The sequence below is a fragment of the Pleurodeles waltl genome, chromosome 2_2, assembly GCF_031143425.1.
Source record: "Pleurodeles waltl isolate 20211129_DDA chromosome 2_2, aPleWal1.hap1.20221129, whole genome shotgun sequence".
NCBI classification, from domain to species: Eukaryota; Metazoa; Chordata; class Amphibia; order Caudata; family Salamandridae; genus Pleurodeles; species Pleurodeles waltl.
The window spans coordinates 885,343,019-885,365,757 of NC_090439.1; the positions used below are offsets into that span (position 1 = coordinate 885,343,019).

Genomic DNA, 22,739 nt, shown 5'->3' on the forward strand with positions numbered 1-22,739 from the left:
ATCCTATCAAGCAAAGATTTCAACCGAGGTTTTTCTCTTTGTTTCTAGAGAACTAACCAGGCTGCGAAAGGCATTGGTACCCTGGACAATAGCAAAAAAGCACACACTTGGAGCGCATATTCAGTGCTCATAAATGTCAGAGTCGTTCGAACTTCACGAAATGCAAATGGGTGCGTTTCACTATTGGTCTATTCACCTAAATCTAGGCCACAAAAACTGTGCAGAAGTAAACTTCTCCACATACGAGGCAGTTTGAAGTAAATCCAGATTCTGTCCTCTGGACAAAAAAAGCGTAACTGATCAGGGTAATGACTGGAAAGCAGTGAGTCCAGGGGCCAATCACAGACTGCTCATGGCCACCTGAGCAAGAGGCAGAACTGAGGCAGAACTAAGATCACACACGCCAAACATTTACTTTTGTGGTCTTCGAGTCCAACGCCACATATATGACGATTTTCTTACGGTAAACAAGAGAATGTGGCTCCTTCAGAGAAATTTTCAAAGCAAGACCATCTCAAACTGTGCTTTCCTACATTAGTTTCGGCCACATAAATGAAAGACCAGCACCATGAACTGTTTCAATGACTACCTGAAAATACCCCCACGCCAGCGCGAGACACTCCTTATGCCACCCATGGACGAGAACCCAAATCATCTATTTAACCAGGAGAACTTCCCTCCAATCACAATCAATTCACTCAAGCGGAGGGTCTCAAAAGTATCAGATGCAGTAACTCGAAACTGGCAGATGGCAGACGACCTGCATTCCTGCACATGCCAGGCCCTGTCCACACCCTGCACCAGCGACTGCCACCCTCTTGGGAATATAACATTACACAAGATCTGCAAAGCAGCGCCCTTGGAGGTCCGTGCGGACCATCAACACACCCTGCTCGGAATGCGAGGTCCAGGCAGATATATGAGGGGCCGTCCTCATTTAGCTTTCTATTTTTATTTAAGTGTACCCTTATTCCTCTCCCCGCGTCTGGCGGCCATGACAGGACAGCTAGCAGAATTCGCGAGCAGGTCTCTGTCCCGTCAAACAATTTGCATGTGCCTTTAGGGAATAGAAATAGACCAGACATCCTGCCTGAATAAGGTCACTCGATGTAACATTAGGCAGAACGAGAGTAAAACAAGAATTGGCAAAGTCAATAGGTGCAGCTTTGGCAAGACATGCAATAGTTGTGATATATTTTTTTTTTTTTAAATACAACAAAAAATAAAGAAGAGAGTGGTTCAGCAGCCGAGGCACACCGGTCCCGGCACCAAAGTACACTCCTTTAAGTTAACTGTGCACATGTGAGCAGGCCAAATGCCATCAGTCACAGTGCATGACTGCCAGCAGATGAAGTGGGCGGACTCTCTACCCCATGCTGTGGGAGATAGGAGAAAAATACTGAATGACACCTGTACAGGTCGACGGATGAAGAGGGCAGACCAAATGCCTCTGAATGTACATGTATATGATTTTTTCCCAGGATGTTTTGAAAAACAAGGTTGAAGGATCAACTGAAGTCATCTTTAGCCCAGAGCTACAAAACAAATGAAGGACACGCTGATGCCCAAAATGCAACAGTGCCAAGTTGTAGAGCAAAATAACCATACACAGAGCATGCGCTGCCAGCCACAAGCACTGCGAAGCGCCCCCTTTTAAATTGGGGCAGAATATAAATCCGGAGACCCTCACGCTGCTTTCCACAGGCAAAGAGAAACAACCAACTTCTGTTATAGAGCTGGACATCCACAGATCTCCCCCACACCCCAGACTGCTGTCCACAGGCAGAGAAAAACAACCAACTTCTTTTATAGAGCTAGACATCCACAGATCTCCAGGCTGCTGTCCACAGGCAGAGAAAAACAACCAACTTATTTTATAGAGCTAGACGTCCACAGATCTCCAGGCTGCTGTCCACAGGCAGAGAAAAACAACCAACTTCTTTTATAGAGCTAGACGTCCACAGAGCCCCAAGGCTGCTGTCCACAGGCAGAGGGAAACAACCAACTTCTTTTATAGAGCTAGACATCCACAGATCTCCAGGCTGCTGTCCACAGGCAGAGAGAAACAATCAATCAACTTCTATAAAGAACAGAATATCCACATCAAATCACACCGTGCTGTGCACAATATAGACACTCGTTATGCATCTAAACTGGAGCACAGCATCTATAGATCCTATGCATTCAGCCACAGCCACAAATAGCAATCCACTTCTATAACAGACCCGAACATCCACAGTCCCCATCACTGCCAGCCACTGACAAAGAAGCAATCCGCTTCTACACAGGAGAGGACATCCACGGACCCCATGCCGCTGGCATCAGGCGAGAAAAGCAATCACTTCTATAATGGGGTAGAACTTTCACAGACCCCCACGCTACGGTCCACAGCAGACAGGCAAGATCACTTCTATAATAGAGGGGGCATCCACAGTCCCCATACTGCAGGCCACAAAGCAGCAAGTTGCTCCTACACAGCAGAGAACATCCACAGACTCCATGCTGCTGGCATCAGGCAGAGAGAAGCAATCACTTCTATAATGGGGTAGAACTTCAACAGACCCCCACGCTACGGTCCACAGCAGACAGGAACGATCACTCCTATAACAGAGAGGACATCCACAGACCTCATGCTGCTGTCCACAGCAGTCAGAAACAGGGGACATCCACAGACCCCAATGGTGCTGTCTGCAGGCAGAGACAATCAATCACTTCTATAATGGGGCAGAGCATCCACAGACCCCTACACTGCTGTCAATAGCAGACATAAACAACCACTTCTATAATAGGGAGGACATCCACAGACCTCACGCTGCCAGCCACGGGCACAGTGAAGTAATCCGTTCATAACCTGGAGCAAAATACACTTCACAGACCCCTTTCTGCTGTCTAGAAACATACTGAATGAATCCATTTCTAAACCGGACACATTTCACGGGACGCACCTTCCTCTGGGTCCCTGTACCCCGGAACGAGTTGCCTCCAAGATTCAGCAGTTTCACAAAGCCCCCTTCCAGGGATTTCCTGTGTCTTTATCGAACACGACACTGAGCATTATCTCCCCCTTTCAGTGTTTGCAGTCTGAATGTTTTCTGATCCCCTCACTGCACACCTTGTGGCAGGTGGAGAGGGGGCATTCCTGTGAGGTTCGTATCTGTTCTGAGAGGCCCTTAGGTGCATCTCGGAGGTCTGTGCCCGGAAGCATCAAACTAGAGTTTAGTGGTACCTTCCTTTTTCCACGCCCCATCTATGTAAAGTGCTTTTAAGCAGCGGTCTAAGTGCATTAAAAAAAAAATAATAATAATAAGTATGGGAACTGTGATCCTGGGGGCAAAGGGGGTCAGGGGGGCTGAGCCGTGACTGGTGGCGTGATCAAAGGCGTGGCTAAAAAAAAAACTATTTTGTTGGTCTTTCACCTTTAGATATCTGCAAATTAAAATAACACACTCTTAAATAAAAAAATAAATGCAAGTTAAACTAATCAGTGAGAAGTGCACTATTTTATATTAAACCTCTCTTGGTTACTGTGATCACTGATCATATTTGTTTATGTAACAGAGCCACATAATTGCATTCTGGTTGGTGGTAGCAGAAAACAGTGACTTGTGTGTTTTTAGTGTTATGAGGTCCCGGTCCATGACTGAAAGCACTATGAATATGTAAGTCATCAATTTAAACTTGCATTATACAGTATGAGAAAGGAGAACACGATATGCTAAAAATAAAAAAATGTAGGTATAAGACTGAAAAAAAGGTCTTGCAAAATATAGTTTTTAATAATGGACTGACCCAGTATAAACATTTTTTGTAATTGTCTTTTTAAAGTATGCACTCCACAGGCCAGTGGGTAACACCCTTGCAATAACCATCAGAACGAATATATAGATTTGCCTATACAGAGCTTCAAAGGAACTCCATCAATTAAAGTAAACACCGACTCCCCAGCAGCCTTACATTTGCAGATTAATTCCACACATTTACATTTCTTTTAGGCAGCAGCCCCTCTGGCAACAAGGCTTGTTCAGTGTTTAGCTGTGTCTCTCTCCTTCGACTTCACAGCACTGGAAACTCCCATCCACTTCAGCTGAGGCGTCTCAACTTCAGGAGCTAACCGTCCAGGGGTGGCTGCCTTTAAAGAGAAGTAGGGGACTGTCTTTGTCTAATTAAAAAAGTAATGGCACGCCGTGCCCCTCCGATCCCGCCCACATCGACCTCTGCTTTTAAGCGGCTTCGGAGCGCCATCAGCACTTTACAAATACTATGATTAAAATAATATACAATGGAACTGTATAAATTCTTACACAGATCTACCATTACAAGAAACGACTGTCATTAACAAAATGATGTTTATGTACCTGACCCAGGCTTAAAGTATGTGCATCCAAGTGAGCAATTTTCATCAATAAACCCAAAAACATTAGGCTGACTAACATCAAACAGGCACGAAATAACAAGAACCACCCTGATGTGCAAATAAAAGCGATGTGCAGACAGTTTTGAAATAAAAAGTGCATCCTCAACCAGGGTTTTCAGAACTTATGGTCCTGAACACTGGCCTGCGCTGGTGCTACATTAAGATACAGGCAAGATGCCTGAGAACGCCGCCACAAATAGCCACAAGAGGGTGCCACATTAAAAAATAAATAAAATAGGCAAAGCCAATAGTTTTGGGTTTAATATGCTAACACATACAACAGGAATAGAGAAGCGCAAGACAAGGCAGATGAAGCCAGCAGAGCGGAGTCTGGTTGTAAAGTAGTTCCTTAAGTGGTTAAATTCAAGCACTGATGTGGAGGGGGAACGATACACACAAAGAGTCAGTAGTATTAGGTGAGAGAGTAATACTACACTGGGCTGAGCCAAGACGTGATTGACAATGCCTCAAGCCAATGGCTCAAGGAGACAGACAGAAAAAAAAAGGCAGGGCTTGAAAGGAGAGGACCCAAAGGCTAATCAATGTATGTTATTAGCAACACATCCGTTTATCAGCTACCCAGACACAAAAATGGTCTCAAATGTGTTCTTGCTGTGAGGGGAAACGGGAAGCACCAAAATGATAAAACAATATTTTGCTCGCAGCGCTGTAAACGCTAGCACCAAAGCTGCCCGAAGGGGGCAGTTACTAACCACTGAATGGCATCCTCTTGGATTGAGCGCCATCTACTCCTGCCTGAAGCACCGGCCTGCCCCTTCTCCCACTTTTCTCTGTACCTGCGGGGCAGAGTCACACATGCGTCCATGACACAAGGCAGACGCTGAATAGAAGTGTCACAGGGGCTGTGGGTGGGTGGAGGCAAGCGTTTGTACAACAGCGCTTGGAAGAATTCTTCGGATAGCCACTGTGTTCTGTTTAGGATTTTCACTTACGTCCATTTTGTCAGCCTGTGAGCTACCATGCCCAACCTTCTAACCCCAAAACTCCTTTCCCCTGTTCTCTTTTAATCATTCGGTCCTCCATGAATACTTTAAATATGCAGCCTCCTCTAGAAATCTAGGACAGCCTCCACATTTTCCCAGTTCATAATATTTTTTAGGTTTTGCTACATAAAGCTTTATCTACCTAAGGACCACATCATCACAAGCGAAGCTGAACAGCTATTACCAAACACTTCTAACAAAAAGTCAAACCAATTGGCTTTGCCAATGCTCCTTTAATTTTCGATTTTTAAATAAATGCATTGTTCAGGCTATCAGTGGAAAGTAGCCCACATGCTTCTATAAGCAGCTACTAAAAAGATATCTTTAAATGGGACTAAAAAAGTAACTTTAAGAACTATACATTAAAAATTAGCTCAGAATAGGAGTCTATCTAATCAATGACACAGTAGGAGGGAGGAATGAGATGGCAGAACTCGCACTGAAATGCTGCAGATGATGGTGCTGGCAATACCCGGATCCACCAACAGTTTCTGGAAGACCTGAAATTGAAAGCTTCAATTTTTTGGGAAAATGTATTTGAAAATAAGCGAACAATCCCACCAAGCCAACAGTTTTTGCAGGTTCTCATATCTTCTCACCTACACTAAACAGTACTCCACTTGTTGTCATCTAAGGAGAACACAGTTAACCTTGAACCATAATGAGCTGTTGTTTTGGTTTGTGCAGCGCACAATATAATACACTCCTGCTCTACTGGAATGACTAAATGCGCTAACACTGCAAGAGCTCATGCCTTATCCCCTGAATTTAATCCAGCTGCCAATTCAGGACAGTTCACTGATATGAACTCTCCCTAACAGTACTGGTTTACACCTTTGGGCCATGTCTGCATATATATATGTGCAAGTTAAATCTTAATTCTTCCTCCTCGCACCCAGGGTAGATTTGGGAACAAGTAGCAGCATTTAAGCACCTTATGCTGTCTTCTTGTGGAGGCAAATTTTCTGGTCTAGTTCCCAAATTTACCCTAATGTTTGCCCTAACATTCCCCATCCAAATTCTGTTTTATTCTTACAAAACCGGGCCTGAATGAACCCTTCCCAATGACTGCTTGCCCCATCACCATTCTTTGGTGTATTATGTGGACACGAGATAGTCTGCCAATTCGTGCATTGAGGGTAGAGTTTACATAACATGACTTTGAGACATTGATAAAGTACCAGGGTACCAAAGCATCACCAATGATTGTGAACGTCATAGCCTGCTGAAAGACCAAATGATTGGTAAACACTGATAAACACTATATGAATACAACAAACACAGTACGAATACAGACTAAGGCATCACATGTGAGGAAGTGCTCGGTAATATCCACTTACTGATGAACCTTAATATATTATACACATTTCATCAATCAGCTGCGTTTGAAAAACTGCCTAAAAAAGAATGCGTTCGCCACAAATTATGCAGTGTCCTAAAAGAAAGAGCAGACCCAAAACAGACAGACCCATCCTACTTACTCTTTGCAAAACAAGTATAGCAGTAAACAAATCAGCAAAACCCCGCCCTGGAGAATTCGCAAGAAATTTCACTGAAACCAGTCAAAACAGGTTGAAGACGTGTAAAAGTGCAACCTCTAGTAAAAACAGCCAAATCAAAAGCAATTCCCTCAGTGGAAGAATCGCAAACCTCTACAATGTGCAGAAAGAAATGGTAAAACTGGCAACGTATTTTGGGCCCAAGATCTGAATAAGAGTAGAAAAAGGACCAACTATATATATATCAGGTGTGGGCACAACAGACGCCGAGTATCATTCAATAAGTGAGATAATGCTGCATTTTTAGGGTAATTTAGCTGAGGAAACACTAGGTGTATCCTGATAAGGTTCCTGCTGACAGGCTAGTTCAAGTTTCACTCCAAACAACTGCAACCCATCAATATCGGTCGGTCCAGGCCTGCTCTGCATTTCACCAGGCGAACCACAGCTTTTGGCACTCTTGGACAAAAGTTTCATTACCCACAGTCCCAACCCCTCGCCACCATTTACGTTCTCAAAGTACTGCAGTCTAGACTTTGAGGATTTCCTGTCAGTGTGCACACTGTCCTACACTGACCTTCCACAGGACCACGTTCAGACAACGCCAATAAAAAATCCATTGGTGCCATATTTAAAACAAGCATTGGTATATCCTACCTTTGACATTGCCAGTGCTATCTAGCCAAGCTGTACAGCGTCCTTGATACTGTGCAGCATGGTTAAAAAAATAAAATACAAAAATTAAAAAACCTTTGATGCGGCCAGTAGCTGCATTTTGAAGGCATGTGGATCAAGCATGCGCGCTTAAAATTGAGGCAGTGTTTTTTTTTCTTTAATAAAGATACCAATCTGAGTTGGATTGGTAACTAAAAATGAAGAAAAAAAAAATGTGCAAAGGTGTGTGTGTGTATTTAAAAAAAAAATTTTTTAAAGCCTGGTGGGGGAAAATACACGTGGATTTAGAAGAAATGGGAGGCGGAAGCAACCTGGAGAGAGTGGGTGGGGGGCAGAAGCAAAACCGAGGGCACAGATGGTGAAGCAACACGGGCAGAAGGGTGGAAGCAACATGGAGGGCGCGGGTGGCAGGCAGAGGCAACATGGAGGGTGTGCAGGTGGGGTGAGACAATAAGGATGGTGTGGGTCAGAAGCAACAGAGAGAGCACAGGCCAAGATGAAACTAAAACAGAGTGTGCAGGTGGGAGAAAAGTAAACAGGCAAGAAAGCAACGTGGAGCCGGTAGGGACAAGTTAAAGAGCAAGGAACTTGGAGCATGGGTGGGGGGGGAAGACGTACGTGGGGGAGACAGCTGGAAAATATACGCCCTGTCGTGGAGTGCTTAAAAAACAAAATAGCAGTGCTAGTAAAGCGAGTAGTGGAAAGACACAAGTAATGAATCCATGCTCCAGGGGAGGGACAAGCACAAAAAGAGGAAGGGTATCCCACAGAAGCTGATGAATAAGCGAGCAAATGAGTGACAATAAAGCAAACCAATGGTAAGCAATGGACGTAGTCCAATCTCACTGCAAGCAGCAATACATCTCGCAACAGACAGAACATGCACAGTGTAGAAGGCGAGACCCAGAAACGCAGATCCTTCCAACAATATACCAGGGTACTCTTGTGGAAAATTGTGTATCATGCTCTTTGGGATTCAAAAATCCAGAATAATCCGCAGCGTAATCTGTGGCTATTGTTTGCATCACTGTACTTGCCACAACTCCACTGTTTACACTAAATATTGCTAATTTTCGCTCTGGAAGCTTCAAACGCAGGTAGCATTAACAGCATTATCCATCTGCAGAAGGTTGTCGGGGGCACACATTCGTCAAACATCGTTAACCTCTTCTGTGCCTTGGACGAGATGATCTCGTCCAAGGCTACAGTTCCCCTGTGCCTTGGACGAGATCATCTCGTCCTAGGCACAGGGGAACTTGGGGGCGCGCTAGCGCGCCCCCCGTGCACCCCCCTCCCCCCCAGGCGGGGATGGAAGGGGAAGACCTTCCCCTTCCACCCCCGCCCCCCCCACGGCAATCCGATGACTTCAGCGCGCGCACAGCGCGCTGACGTCATCTAGTGTTGCCGGGCACGCTGGAAGCCATTTGCTTCCAGCGCGTCTACCGAGGAGGACACGGAAGGTGAGTCCTCTTCGTTTTTGGGGGTCGGGGTGGTGGAAACAGACACGGGGGGAAAGGAAAGGGTTTTTCCTTTCCCCCGGTGCCTGTTTTCATTAGATTCCTGCTCCACGATCGCGGGCTCACTAGCCACCAGGGATTTATTTTTGTCAATATTTTGGGGGCGACCCCCTGGGCAAGGGTCGCCCCCCCCCGGGGGCAATTATTTTTAGTATTTCGCCCCCCCCTGGGGGCAGATCCGCCGTTTTTTCGGCGGATCTGCCCCCAGGGGGGGGCGAAAACCAGTAGACACCAGGGATACTGTTATTTTGGCAAAATTTTGGGGGTGACCCCTTGGGCAAGGGTCACCCCCCCCCCGGGGGCAATTTTTTTTTGTATTTCGCCCCCCCCTGGGGGCAGATCTGCCGATTTTTCGGCGGATCTGCCCCCAGGGGGGGGGCGAAAACCACTAGACACCAGGGATATAGTATTTTATGTTTATTTTGGGGACGACCCCCTTGGGCAAGGGTCGCCCCACCCCGGGGGCAATTTTTTTTTGTATTTCGCCCCCCCCCCCCCTGGGGCAGATCTGCCGAATTTTCGGCGGATCTGCCCCCGGGGGGGCGAAAACCACTAGACACCAGGGATTTTATATTTTGGGGGCGACCCCTTGGGCCAGGGTGGCCCCCCCGGGGAATTTTTATTTGTATTTAGCCCCCCCCCCCCCCCGGGGGGCAGATCCGCTGATTTTTTGGCAGATCTGCCCCCGAGGGGGGTTGAAAACCACTAGACACCAGGGATTTATTTTTATTGTAAAGTTTTTTTTGGGGGGCGACCCTTTGGGCAAGGGGCGTCCCACTGGGGGACACATTTTTTAGTATTTGCCCCCCCCCCCACCCCCCCCGGGGGCAGATTGCCAATTTTTGGGCTGATCTGCCGCCGGGGGGGGGGGGGGGGGGGCGGGGGGGCAAAATCCACTAGACACCAGGGATTTTGTTTTTGTTGTTTATTTTGAGGGCAACCCCTTGGGCAAGGGTCTCTACCCTGGGGAGTTTTTTTTTTTCTGTTTCGGCCCCCCGATGGCAGACCAGTCATTTTTTGGACGATCTGGCCCCGGGGGGGTGGAAGCACACTAGGCGCCAGGGATTGTGTGGTGTGTGTGTGTAATTTTGTAGGCCCATCTGCCCCCAAGGAGGGCAGAAACCACCAATACGGCAGGGATTTTTTTGTTTTGTGCTGGGGGTGCCCCCTTTGGGAAGGGTTGCCCCCTAAAAGGGGGCACAGAGGTGTTGCCCATTTCGGCTAATTTTTTTACGCCCATCTACCCCCGAGGGGGGGGGGGGCAGGATCCACTTAGGTACCAGGGACAACTTCTAAGTTCTTGGTGGTGGGGTGTTTGTCAACAGGCAAAGTATTTGTATTTGTGATTATAACAATTTATTTCTTCTTTTTCTTCTAGTTCAACGCTTTTGCTTCCTTTGCTGTGGATCTTAGCGGTTTTGCCAGTAGTTGTCCAGTGGTTTGCATAGCTGCATGTTTTAGGTAAGTGAAAGCAATTTACTCCAAAGGAGTATTGTTGACATGCATGAATGACATGTTTGTAGGTGGTGTACTAAATGCAGTATTGTGTGTTTGACATTGTCCTTAGATTTGAGCACAGTGATGTTTGTGTTGTCATATGTCTAATTTGCTTTTTTCTTTTTTCTTTTTAGTGGGATATCATTGGTGATTGCTGTGTCTGTGCAGAGTAGTTGCTTGGTGAGTAGCTATTTCAGGCAACTGAGTGGTATAGTTTTTTGTAGTACATAACTCTTTGTGATAAAGCTACACTTTGTTTATTACTTATTTTAGTGCTAGTTGTTGTTGGCAATCCATTTGTTGTTAGGATCATGGCTAGCCGCAAAGTGACCGCTCAGCAGGTTGTTCGCATGCTCTTTGAGTCGTCTTCAGACCATGATTACGACACTGACTCTGCATCTGAGGCAGAGGAGGAAGCAGGAGATTCTGGAAGTGAGTTTTCTGTCCAAGAGTATTCTTCTGATGAGGAAGCTACTCTCAGTGCAGATGAAGGGCCTGAGTTAGAGGAGGACATTGATGTGCCAAGAGTGCAGCAGCCTGGGGCTGAAGGGTTTCCCATTAGAAGACCTGACACCTGGATTGCCCCAAACATGGAGCAGCCACAGTTACCTGCATTTACTAGTCTCCCAGGGTGTAGAGTTAATACGGAAAACTTTCTGCCTGTCCATTTCTTTCACTTGTTTATGGACGATGTATTTTTGGAAGAGATTGTGGAGCAGACAAATGTGTATGCAGAGCAATTTTTGCGGGACAACGCTGCCAGACTTAAGCCTCAGTCTAGAGCTACTCATTGGGTTCCCACATATCTGGAAGAGATGAAAAGGTTTTTAGGTTTGTCTTTTTTGATGGGGTTGATAAGGAAGCCGTCACTGGCTTCTTATTGGTCTACTAGTCCCTTGATGGCAACTGCTATATTTCCTGCAACTATGACACGTAATCGGTATTTGCTTCTTCTTCGTATGCTGCATTTTGTAGACAATGCTTTAGCCTTGCCACGAGATCACCCTGATTGTGACCGCCTTTTTAAGATTCGGCCTGTCCTTGATCATTTTGTGGATCGGTTTTCAGAGGTCTATGTTCCAGGCAAAGAGATAAGTGTGGACGAGTCTTTGGTCCTTTTCAAGGGGCGTTTAGTTTTTAAGCAGTACATCCCTAGTAAGAGGGCACGGTATGGGATTAAATTGTATCTGCTGTCAGAAAGCAGTACAGGATATGTTTATAATTTCCGGGTCTACACTGGTAGGGATTCCAGTATTGACCCTCCTGGTTGTCCGGCCACTTTTGGAGTTAGCGAAAAAATTGTGTGGGAACTTGCTAGACGGCTGTTTAACAAAGGTCACCATTTGTACGTAGATAATTTCTACACTGGAGTGCAGTTGTTCAAGGAGTTGTTTAGGGTGGACACTGTTGCTTGTGGCACAATCCGTTCTAACCGCAAAGGCTATCCAAGGGAGCTTGTCTGTAAAAAACTTGAGAGGGGACAGTGCAGTGCCTTGCGGAATAATGAGCTGTTAGCTATGAAATTTTCAGACAGGAGGGATGTTTACATGCTATCGACCATCCATGATGAGAGTACTTCCCCTGTGGCTGTTTGGGGTCAGGTTGCGGAAGTGCGCAAACCTGCGTGCATTTTGGACTACAATAGGCACATGGGTGGTGTTGATAGAGTAGATCAGAGGTTGGAACCTTACACTGCTCTTCGTAAGTCGTATGTGTGGTATAAAAAGTTGGCCCTACATTTATTTCATTTGGCAACTTTTAATGCCTTTATTGTATACAAGGATTGTTCACCTGAGTCAAGGATGACTTTTGTTAAATTTCAGGAGTCGGTGATAGAAAGCCTTATTGTGGTGGAACCGGCAAGAGTTCCTAGAGTAGAAGTGGTGGAGGATGTGGCTAGATTGAAAGATCGGCACTTTCCAGATCACATTCCTCCCACTCCCAAAAAAGACATGCCCACAAAGAAATGTAGAGTATGTGCCCGGAGATCAATCCGGAGGGAGAGCCGGATGTACTGCCCCGAATGCCCTTCAAAGCCTGGGCTGTGTGTGCCCAGCTGTTTTAGAAGTTACCACACAAGGAAAAACTTTTGGGAAATACCGTGAGCGTAAGCTGTCTGTTTTATATTTTCATATGTTTCACGGTTGGCATCTGTCGTGTATTTAGTTTGAGGTTTTGTGTTTGTAGTTTTGTGCCTATTTTATAATTAGTAGTTTATTTGTTGTTTATAAATAAAAAAAAGTGATTGCGGTGTGGGTGGGGTGGCGCTTGGCTGGCGGTGTGCGTGGGGTGGCGCTTGGCTGGCGGTGTGCGTGGGGTGGCGCTTGGCTGGCGATGTGCGTGGGGTGGCGCTTGGCTGGCGATGTGCGTGGGGTGGCGCTTGGCTGGCGGTGTGCGTGGGGTGGCGCTTGGCTGGCGGTGTGCGTGGGGTGGCGCTTGGCTGGCGGTGTCAGCCAAACGGCAGTCCACACTCCCATCAGCTGGTGTGATTCTTGTATCAGGCATGTGGCGTATGTAAGTGATGGGCCCTTGAGTGGCGCGGTCTGTCGATGTGAGTGTTGTAATGTGCTGGGCCCGTGGCTGGCGGTGTGAATGGTCTTGTGCGTGTCATGTATGAAAGGTGTGTGAATGGACTGTAAAGCGGTTGGTGCCTTGTCGCGGCTTTACAGCTCACGAGCTGTGAGTCATTGGTTCACTTTTTTGCCTTTCAGTTATTAGCAGTGCATTTCATTTTTGTGAAATCTCTTGTTAATAAAATTTGATCCACTGAACCATCACTCACCCTCGTGCCAAATCCAACCAGTATGTGTTGTAAAAAATGACAAAACCTGCTCCGCTGTAATCAGGCGTCGCAGCACACCTGTGACACGCTAGGTGCCTCGGGTGGGACCCCGATGATGAAGCATGTCACCAACTTGGTTGGTGGGTGAGGGGTCTTCTTCACATAACCTAAGTGTTTCTTTTCACTATTTTAGTGTTTGGCACATCACGGACGTATGTGCACACATCAAAATGATATATTGCAAAAATACCTATCCCTTCTATCTCTTCAGGTTTTGGGCCTTATTCTGTTGCAGGCACCTGGCCCACCCACACAAGTGAGGTATCATTTTTATCGGGAGACTTGGGGGAATGCTGGGTGGAAGGAAATTTGTGGCTCCTCTCAGATTCCAGAACTTTCTGCCACAGAAATGAGAGGAAAAAGTGTTTTTTTGGCCAAATTTTGAGGTTTGCAAAGGATTCTGGGTAACAGAACCTGGTCCGAGCCCCGCAAGTCACCCCTCCTTGGATTCCCCTAGGTCTCTAGTTTTCAGAAATGCACAGGTTTGGTAGGTTTCCCTAGGTGCCCGCTGAGCTACAGGCCAAAATCCACAGGTAGGCACTGTTTTCTTCCAAAATTTTGGTTGTGTCCACGTTGCGCTTTGGGGCGTTTCCTGTCGCGGCCGCTAGGCCTACCCACGCAAGTGAGGTATCATTTTTATCGGGAGACGTGGGGGAACGCTGGGTGGAAGGAAATTTGTGGCTCCTCTCAGATTCCAGAACTTTCTGCCACAGAAATGTGAGGAACATGTGTTTTTTTAGCCAAATTTTGAGGTTTGCAAAGGATTCTGGGTAACAGAACCTGGTCCGAGCCACACAAGTCACCCCTCCTTGGATTCCCCTAGGTCTCTAGTTTTCAGAAATGCACAGGTTTGGTAGGTTTCCCTAGGTGGCGGCTGAGCTAGAGGCCAAAATCTACAGGTAGTCACTTTGCTAAAAACAGCTCTGTTTTCTGTGATATGTCCACGTTGTGTTTTGGGGCATATCCTGTCGCGGGCGCTAGGCCTACCCACACAAGTGAGGTATCATTTTTATCGGGAGACCTGGGGGAACGCTGGGTGGAAGGAAATTTGTGGCTCCTCTCAGATTCCAGAACTTTCTGCCACAGAAATGTGAGGAACATGTGTTTTTTTAGCCAAATTTTGAGGTTTGCAAAGGATTCTGGGTAACAGAACCTGGTCCGAGCCACACAAGTCACCCTTCCTTGGATTCCCCTAGGTCTCTAGTTTTCAGAAATGCACAGGTTTGGTAGGTTTCCCTAGGTGGCGGCTGAGCTAGAGGCCAAAATCTACAGGTAGTCACTTTGCTAAAAACAGCTCTGTTTTCTGTGATATGTCCACGTTGTGTTTTGGGGCATATCCTGTCGCGGGCGCTAGGCCTACCCACACAAGTGAGGTATCATTTTTATCGGGAGACCTGGGGGAACGCTGGGTGGAAGGAAATTTGTGGCTCCTCTCAGATTCCAGAACTTTCTGCCACAGAAATGTGAGGAACATGTGTTTTTTTAGCCAAATTTTGAGGTTTGCAAAGGATTCTGGGTAACAGAACCTGGTCCGAGCCACACAAGTCACCCCTCCTTGGATTCCCCTAGGTCTCTAGTTTTCAGAAATGCACAGGTTTGGTAGGTTTCCCTAGGTGGCGGCTGAGCTAGAGGCCAAAATCTACAGGTAGTCACTTTGCTAAAAACAGCTCTGTTTTCTGTGATATGTCCACGTTGTGTTTTGGGGCATATCCTGTCGCGGGCGCTAGGCCTACCCACACAAGTGAGGTATCATTTTTATCGGGAGACCTGGGGGAACGCTGGGTGGAAGGAAATTTGTGGCTCCTCTCAGATTCCAGAACTTTCTGCCACAGAAATGTGAGGAACATGTGTTTTTTTAGCCAAATTTTGAGGTTTGCAAAGGATTCTGGGTAACAGAACCTGGTCCGAGCCACACAAGTCACCCTTCCTTGGATTCCCCTAGGTCTCTAGTTTTCAGAAATGCACAGGTTTGGTAGGTTTCCCTAGGTGGCGGCTGAGCTAGAGGCCAAAATCTACAGGTAGTCACTTTGCTAAAAACAGCTCTGTTTTCTGTGATATGTCCACGTTGTGTTTTGGGGCATATCCTGTCGCGGGCGCTAGGCCTACCCACACAAGTGAGGTATCATTTTTATCGGGAGACCTGGGGGAACGCTGGGTGGAAGGAAATTTGTGGCTCCTCTCAGATTCCAGAACTTTCTGCCACAGAAATGTGAGGAACATGTGTTTTTTTAGCCAAATTTTGAGGTTTGCAAAGGATTCTGGGTAACAGAACCTGGTCCGAGCCACACAAGTCACCCCTCCTTGGATTCCCCTAGGTCTCTAGTTTTCAGAAATGCACAGGTTTGGTAGGTTTCCCTAGGTGGCGGCTGAGCTAGAGGCCAAAATCTACAGGTAGTCACTTTGCTAAAAACAGCTCTGTTTTCTGTGATATGTCCACGTTGTGTTTTGGGGCATATCCTGTCGCGGGCGCTAGGCCTACCCACACAAGTGAGGTATCATTTTTATCGGGAGACGTGGGGGAACGCTGGGTGGAAGGAAATTTCTGGCTCCTCTCAGATTCCAGAACTTTCTGCCACAGAAATGTGAGGAACATGTGTTTTTTTAGCCAAATTTTGAGGTTTGCAAAGGATTCTGGGTAACAGAACCTGGTCCGAGCCACACAAGTCACCCCTCCTTGGATTCCCCTAGGTCTCTAGTTTTCAGAAATGCACAGGTTTGGTAGGTTTCCCTAGGTGGCGGCTGAGCTAGAGGCCAAAATCTACAGGTAGTCACTTTGCTAAAAACAGCTCTGTTTTCTGTGATGTGTCCACGTTGTGTTTTGGGGCATATCCTGTCGCGGGCGCTAGGCCTACCCACACAAGTGAGGTATCATTTTTATCGGGAGACGTGGGGGAACGCTGGGTGGAAGGAAATTTGTGGCTCCTCTCAGATTCCAGAACTTTCTGCCACAGAAATGGGAGGAACATGTGTTTTTTTAGCCAAATTTTGAGGTTTGCAAAGGATTCTGGGTAACAGAACCTGGTCCGAGCCACACAAGTCACCCCTCCTTGGATTCCCCTAGGTCTCTAGTTTTCAGAAATGCACAGGTTTGGTAGGTTTCCCTAGGTGGCGGCTGAGCTAGAGGCCAAAATCTACAGGTAGTCACTTTGCTAAAAACAGCTCTGTTTTCTGTGATGTGTCCACGTTGTGTTTTGGGGCATATGCTGTCGCGGGCGCTAGGCCTACCCACACAAGTGAGGTATCATTTTTATCGGGAGACTTGGGGGAACATAGAAAAGCAAAACAAGTGTTATTGCCCCTTGTCTTTCTCTACATTTATTCCTTCCAAATATAGGGGTGTGTGTAAAAAAGACATCTATTTGAGAAATTCCATGTAATTCACGTGCTACTATGGTCACCCCGGAATTCAGAGATGTGCAAATAACCACTGCTCCTCAACACCTTATCTTGTGCCCTTTTTGGAAATGCAAAGGTTTTCTTGATAGCTATTTTTTACTCCTTATATTTCAGCAAATGAATTACTGTATACCCGGTATAGAATGAAAACGCACTGCAGGGTGCAGCTCATTTATTGGCTCTGGGTTCCTCGGGTTCTTGATGAACCTACAAACCCTATATATCCCCGCAACCAGAGGAGTCCAGCAGACGTAACGGTATATTGCTTTCGATAATCTGACATTGCAGGGAAAAGTTACAGAGTAAAAAGTAGAGAAAAATTGATGTTTTTTTCACCTCAATTTCAATATTTTTCTTTTTCAGCTGTTATTTTCTGTAGGAAACCCTTGTAGGATCTACACAAATGACCCCTTGCTGAATTCAGAATTTTGTCTACTTTTCAGAAATGTTTAGGTTTCTGGGATCCAGCATTGGTTTCATGACCATTCCTGTCACTGACTGGAAGGAGGCTGAAAGCACAAAAAATTGCACAAATGGGGTATGCCCCAGTAAAATGCCAAAATTGTGTTGAAAAATTGGGTTTTCTGATTCAAGTCTGCCTGTTCCTGAAAGCTGGGAAGCTGCTGAGTTTAGCACCGCAAACCCTTTGTTGATGCCATTTTCAGGGGAAAAACCACAAGCCTTCTTATGCAGCCCCTTTTTCCAATTTTTTTGAAAAAAACGAAATTTTCACTGTATTTTGGCCAATTTCTTGGCCTCCTTCAGGGGAACCCACAAAGTCTGGGTACCTTTAGAATCCCTAGGATGTTGGAAAAAAAGGACGCAAATTTGGCTTGGTTAGCTTATGTGGACAAAAAGTTATGAGGGCCTAAGCGCGAACTGCCCCAAATAGGCAAAAAAAGGCCTGGCACAGGAGGGGGAAAAGGCCTGGCAGCGAAGGGGTTAAGGTGTTAAAGCAGCGGCCAATCGGTGGGTATTTTAAGGCCATGCGTAAAAGGACTTTCTGGAGGAAAACAAAGGCAGGTAATATGGCTTAAGAGCTCAGGAGCGCCTCGGCTGACAAAGAGCAGCTCGCTGGGCCGCCTGCGCCCTGGTTACAGTACTGCCCGCTAATGTCTTTCCAGCAGAGCCAAGTTTGCTTAATGTATTTAGAGCACGGATTCCTCCCTGGCAGTCCGGGGCACGGGGAGGGCAAATAAAGCAGACCCATTATGTACTTAGACTCCCAGACTAATAGGAACCCTCCCAGCAGCGCCCGTCACCTCCGAGGTAGTGCAAGTGGAGCTTTCGCACACACATCTGAAGATGTGCTCACAATTTCTGCTTTTTTAATTTTATTGAACTTGCATTTTATCAGTGTTCTCGTATAATCTCCCTTCCAAACTGGACAATAAAACTTAACACAAAGCCCTATTAACTGCAGAGGGAATCTGTTCTAGAGTCAAAATGAAATCTTGTTCCTTTATAACCAGCCTCTTGCCTTCTTTATCATAGTCCTCTGCATTCATTCGGCAAGGATTTGGAAAAATGAGGACTTAAAAAAATAATTAAAAAAAGGAACTTTAATATTTCTTACCAGCAGGAGCAGATTAAAAGAGAATGCAGTCAAAGTTAGTCACCCAGGCTGGTGCATTTTCAGTTTCCAGTTTCCCAGGTCAAAGTCTAATCCTCTGTCTCTGTAACATGGCTGGCTTTTTTAGGTCTGGTTTTGACAGCCGATTGCTTTGAAAGACAGGGATTTGGGTCCCCTCTTTTCAACTACCAGCTTTCTTCAGTCAGTCTCTTTTAGCCATTGGTTGGAGACTTTGCCAATCACTTCTTGTCTGAGCCCAGTGTACTATTCATCTTCCACCTAATCCTGTTGGCTATTTGGGCACATCCTACCTCCACTCAAATGCTTGTACTGAGCTGCTCAAGGGACTACTTTACGACGATAGCCCGGTCTGCTGGCTTTAATGTATGTACACTGCATGCTTTAGCGCATTAAACTCAGATCTTACGGCTCTGCCAATGCTTGTTGTTCTCTGGAACTTTAAAGACAGAGCAGGCCTTCCCATGGAACTTTAGGCTGGTAGGAGCAAAGAGTTAAACTGAAGCATGCCAGCCTTGCCACAGTAGCGTGGGGCACCATCCCCCGCATTTTCGGGCCACCGGTGACACGCATGCTGCATGCCTTAGAAAGCAGATGTTGTGGCAGCACCACAGACCATTTATAAACACTCCCACCCAACCTCTGCACAGGACAAGGTACGGAGAACAAGGAGTGTCAGGAGTCTAAGACGTTGGGCAGTCGCAGTGCAAGCTTAAAGCAGGCGCCAGAAATCTACTGGACAGGCAGGAAAGCTGCAAAGAATGAGGAGAGGTTGGAGGCAGCAAACAGCAGGCGCTGCAGGTCAAAGAGCCTCTGGATTTGATGGAGATCTGAGACCTAATACAGGCCGCTTCAGACACAGAGCGGCAGCTTCATGGTACACAACAACATATCCCAGCCTCAGCTCGCCACACCAGCCTGGATGCTGCCGGCATCATACAGAGAGGGGTGGTGGTAGGGGTCAGCATTGGGAGAGAACGCGAGGGGTGAATAGGGTGGCCGAAGCCTAGACCTTAAAGTTGTTTTATTGCTCATAATTCTAACTGCCCCATGCTTCCATTATGTAACTAAATGTTTTTAAAAGAACACATACACACATTATTATGCAATAGTTCTGATTGGAAGAATGCTTTGAGTGTATCAGAGTTCCAAACCTTCTACAGCCTCCTGGACTAACCTGCCTGCTCCCCGTGGAGTGCTGTGCACCAGGGAGCAGCTTGATTATGTAACTGCAGTGCAATACTATCCAAAGCCCAGGACACCAGTGGTAATCAACAGCACGTACAACATATAAACAAGCTCACCATCTTTCGTGGTTCCTGGCACACTCGTGGCCAGGACACCACCGGACTGCAGACTAAATGTAAACAAGTAAAAACAAGGCCCAGGGTCATGTTACATCTATCCACCCAGGATCTGGAACAACATCTTGCTGCTGGAGGTTTAAAAGCGATTGGTTACCAAGCAGATGTCGCTTTTAGTTAAGCGGTCACTGTGGGAAGCCACCGCATGACTAACGTACCATAATCGTTCAAGAAATGTTGGTAACACCAATAGTGAGCATGTACTTTTCACAAGCCAGATTCCAATGCGTCTCTTCTGCCAATCTTGCAAGCGTTTTGGTAACAAACGATACATTTTGATCGCATTAGCAGGGATAACAAACATAGAATTCAATATAAACATAGTGCCTATAAGGTTTTAAATCAGAAATTCTTCCTTCACTTTTTCAGGCATAAAAAGAAAGGATGTCCATGGTTTACGGGCTTATATATAACCTAAGCAATTTTGCATCTGGCACATACCATTTCTAGCAGTGAGCTATAGCCTTCTCAAAGAAGTAACGAGCACAAAGCCTTTAAAAACAAGGACAAATATCCTAAAGATGGGGAGGAGTGACACAAAAAAATGGCATTATACATTGGGCGGGAGGGACGTGTGAGTTCAGTCCTATTCGAACAGTAGTGGAGAGCAACGTTGTGCATTATCCTCTACTGTGGATGAAAAAAATCTGTCCTACAGTTTCAAATGTAAAGGTCCCTCTTGACCTACAAAGGACTAAACCAGCAACTGCCCAAAGAAAATAGTCGAACTGAGGCGACCCTGCACAGCGCCTGTATACATTGTTTCTTCAAATCTAGACCTGAATATCAAACCAAGATCCAGCTTTCAAGACATATTTCCCCTAATTAAACACTATTTCGACCCTACAACGAGCGCTACAATTTCCCCTCAAGCCGGCGCACAGGGTGCCTCCGTGTGTCACCAGGTACAGGCATTCTTCACACCGGCACTCACTGAAAAGACTGCCACACGGTGAGTCGGAGATAGAGTGAGGGCTGGTTTCCAGCTCGTGTGTGAAGCCTCACAATGTCCTAAACAACAGCCAAAGCGCAATGGAGGTGGAGCCTTTGTGCTGCTGTGGGGGGGACATGTGTCTTCTGAGCAAAGCCCTGCACTCTTCACAGGCCACACAAGCACCAGGACCCACCGTCCTCGTTTGGTGAACATCAGTCCACAGCTTGCAAGTCTCTTACTCCCACTAAATTGAAGGAAACACATTTGTCAGATTCCCTCAAAATAATAATTACAAAAAAAAAAACAACAACAAAAAAAAAAAACGGATAGGATTTTAGAAATGTCAGCACAAGCAACACAGATGATATCAAATAAAGTAAGTCAGGGAAAATATTACAAATGTGAGCTTTCAGGATAAAACCTAGAATGCAGGAGTTAGCTGCATATGTGGGGGTGGAAGTCTAGAAGAAAGTGGTGTCCTTATGTGTCAGCCTTAATCTGTGCTAATTTATACCACGAACATGGGCATAGCGCCTCGGCTGCTCCTCAGTCCACCCTTTAGTCGCTTACTGTAGCTACCTACGACCGGGGATGCCATGTGCTGCTCCCTTCCTGGTTACTCCTGGGTGGACCCCAACAAGAAAAGTTCAAATGTGCCGCATTTCCAACACTTTAGGGCGACGGGCATGTACAAGAAGGGCATGCCTGCCATGATCCCAACTCGTGGCTTCCCACATTTGTCTTGTGTGAGCAGGGGCCCAAAGAACCAAGACAAAATGGCTGACATGAGAAGCCCAGCTGCAAGTAACCAGCACACACCCGTGGATTCCCTTCTCTCACTCTAGAGTCTGAAAGAGGATTTACTGCGGCTGATTTACTACTCTGTACGACTGTCAACTCACTTTGGAAACCTCAACACAGACTTAGGTCATTTATAAGGGCTGCCTATATCTAGTGCATGCCAGGGGCTGTCTATAGCTTCTGTATGCCGTTCAGCATCAGGAACAGGCACTGGCAATGCGAAAAAGACAGTGAAAGCCTTTCAAAACTGAGACTTATTGGCTTAGCCAAATCTCCTTTTAAATTTTACCTCTTGCATTCCCTTTGCCACCTGCAATCATTTCAGTGTCCTTCTCCAGAATCATCTGAGTCACATCCTCATCCTTTTTGGCCTTTATCTCTTCTCCTAACCTACTTGTGCCAATCAGCAGCTGACGGTATGTAAAGTCCCCTTGAGCGATGGTACGTGAGTACAGGTAAGGACAAGATGAATGGTATTCAGTATTGTGTCAGGCAGGTTTCATTTCTGTAAGCATTCTGCTATGGATTTCCTGACACCAAGTATGAAAAGCAACTATTTATTTTCCTGTTGATAATCTATTTAGAATGATGTCATTGGGGTACTTCCAAGTGACGAAACATGTTGGCTTGCTAGAACAACCTCCACGAGAAAGTTTTGTTAATAAAAAGAACTTTTCTGATGAACGATGAAGACTCTTTGAGGCTGTGTCTGGGAGAGCTCACAACTGCAACTGAAGCCTGGGAACTTCTTTGCTAACTTGAGAAGCATATTAGTGGTTGGTTTCTCCCTTTGCTGAGCACTTTTTTCACAGGATATTAGAGACTCATTGGACGTTTTTGAATGTGGACAGGATTGCGTTAACGCTACTTTACCCACCTAAAAAAAAAAAGAATACTTCTCCAGCGAGCAAGAAGCAATCCCAACCGTGACAAAGTAGCTCAGGAATTTCTAGTATCAGTCCTTCTGGAAGGCCTTGCCAAAGTTTTTTTGAGCCAGTGGGCAATGCAAACAGTGCAGCGTGGATACAAGGCTGAGATTCCATTTCCCACCATGCCCCACGGCTAATCCCTCCACTCACCCCAACTGCGTGGGCAAGAATGGCAGCAAAATGACCGGCACTGAGAAAGGAATCGAGAGACTTCTGTGCAAAAAGACGATAAGAACAGTTCATCTGGGAGAGCAAGTTTCTATTCTATTATTAGCC

The 22,739-nt window shown here is 46.2% G+C and overlaps 1 protein-coding gene across 4 annotated transcripts in view; it reads right to left on the reverse strand.

The window, feature by feature from the left end:
- NCALD (neurocalcin delta) overlaps positions 1–22,739 on the reverse strand; it is a 186,056-nt gene that overhangs the window by 129,668 nt on the left and 33,649 nt on the right. The window lies entirely within an intron of this gene.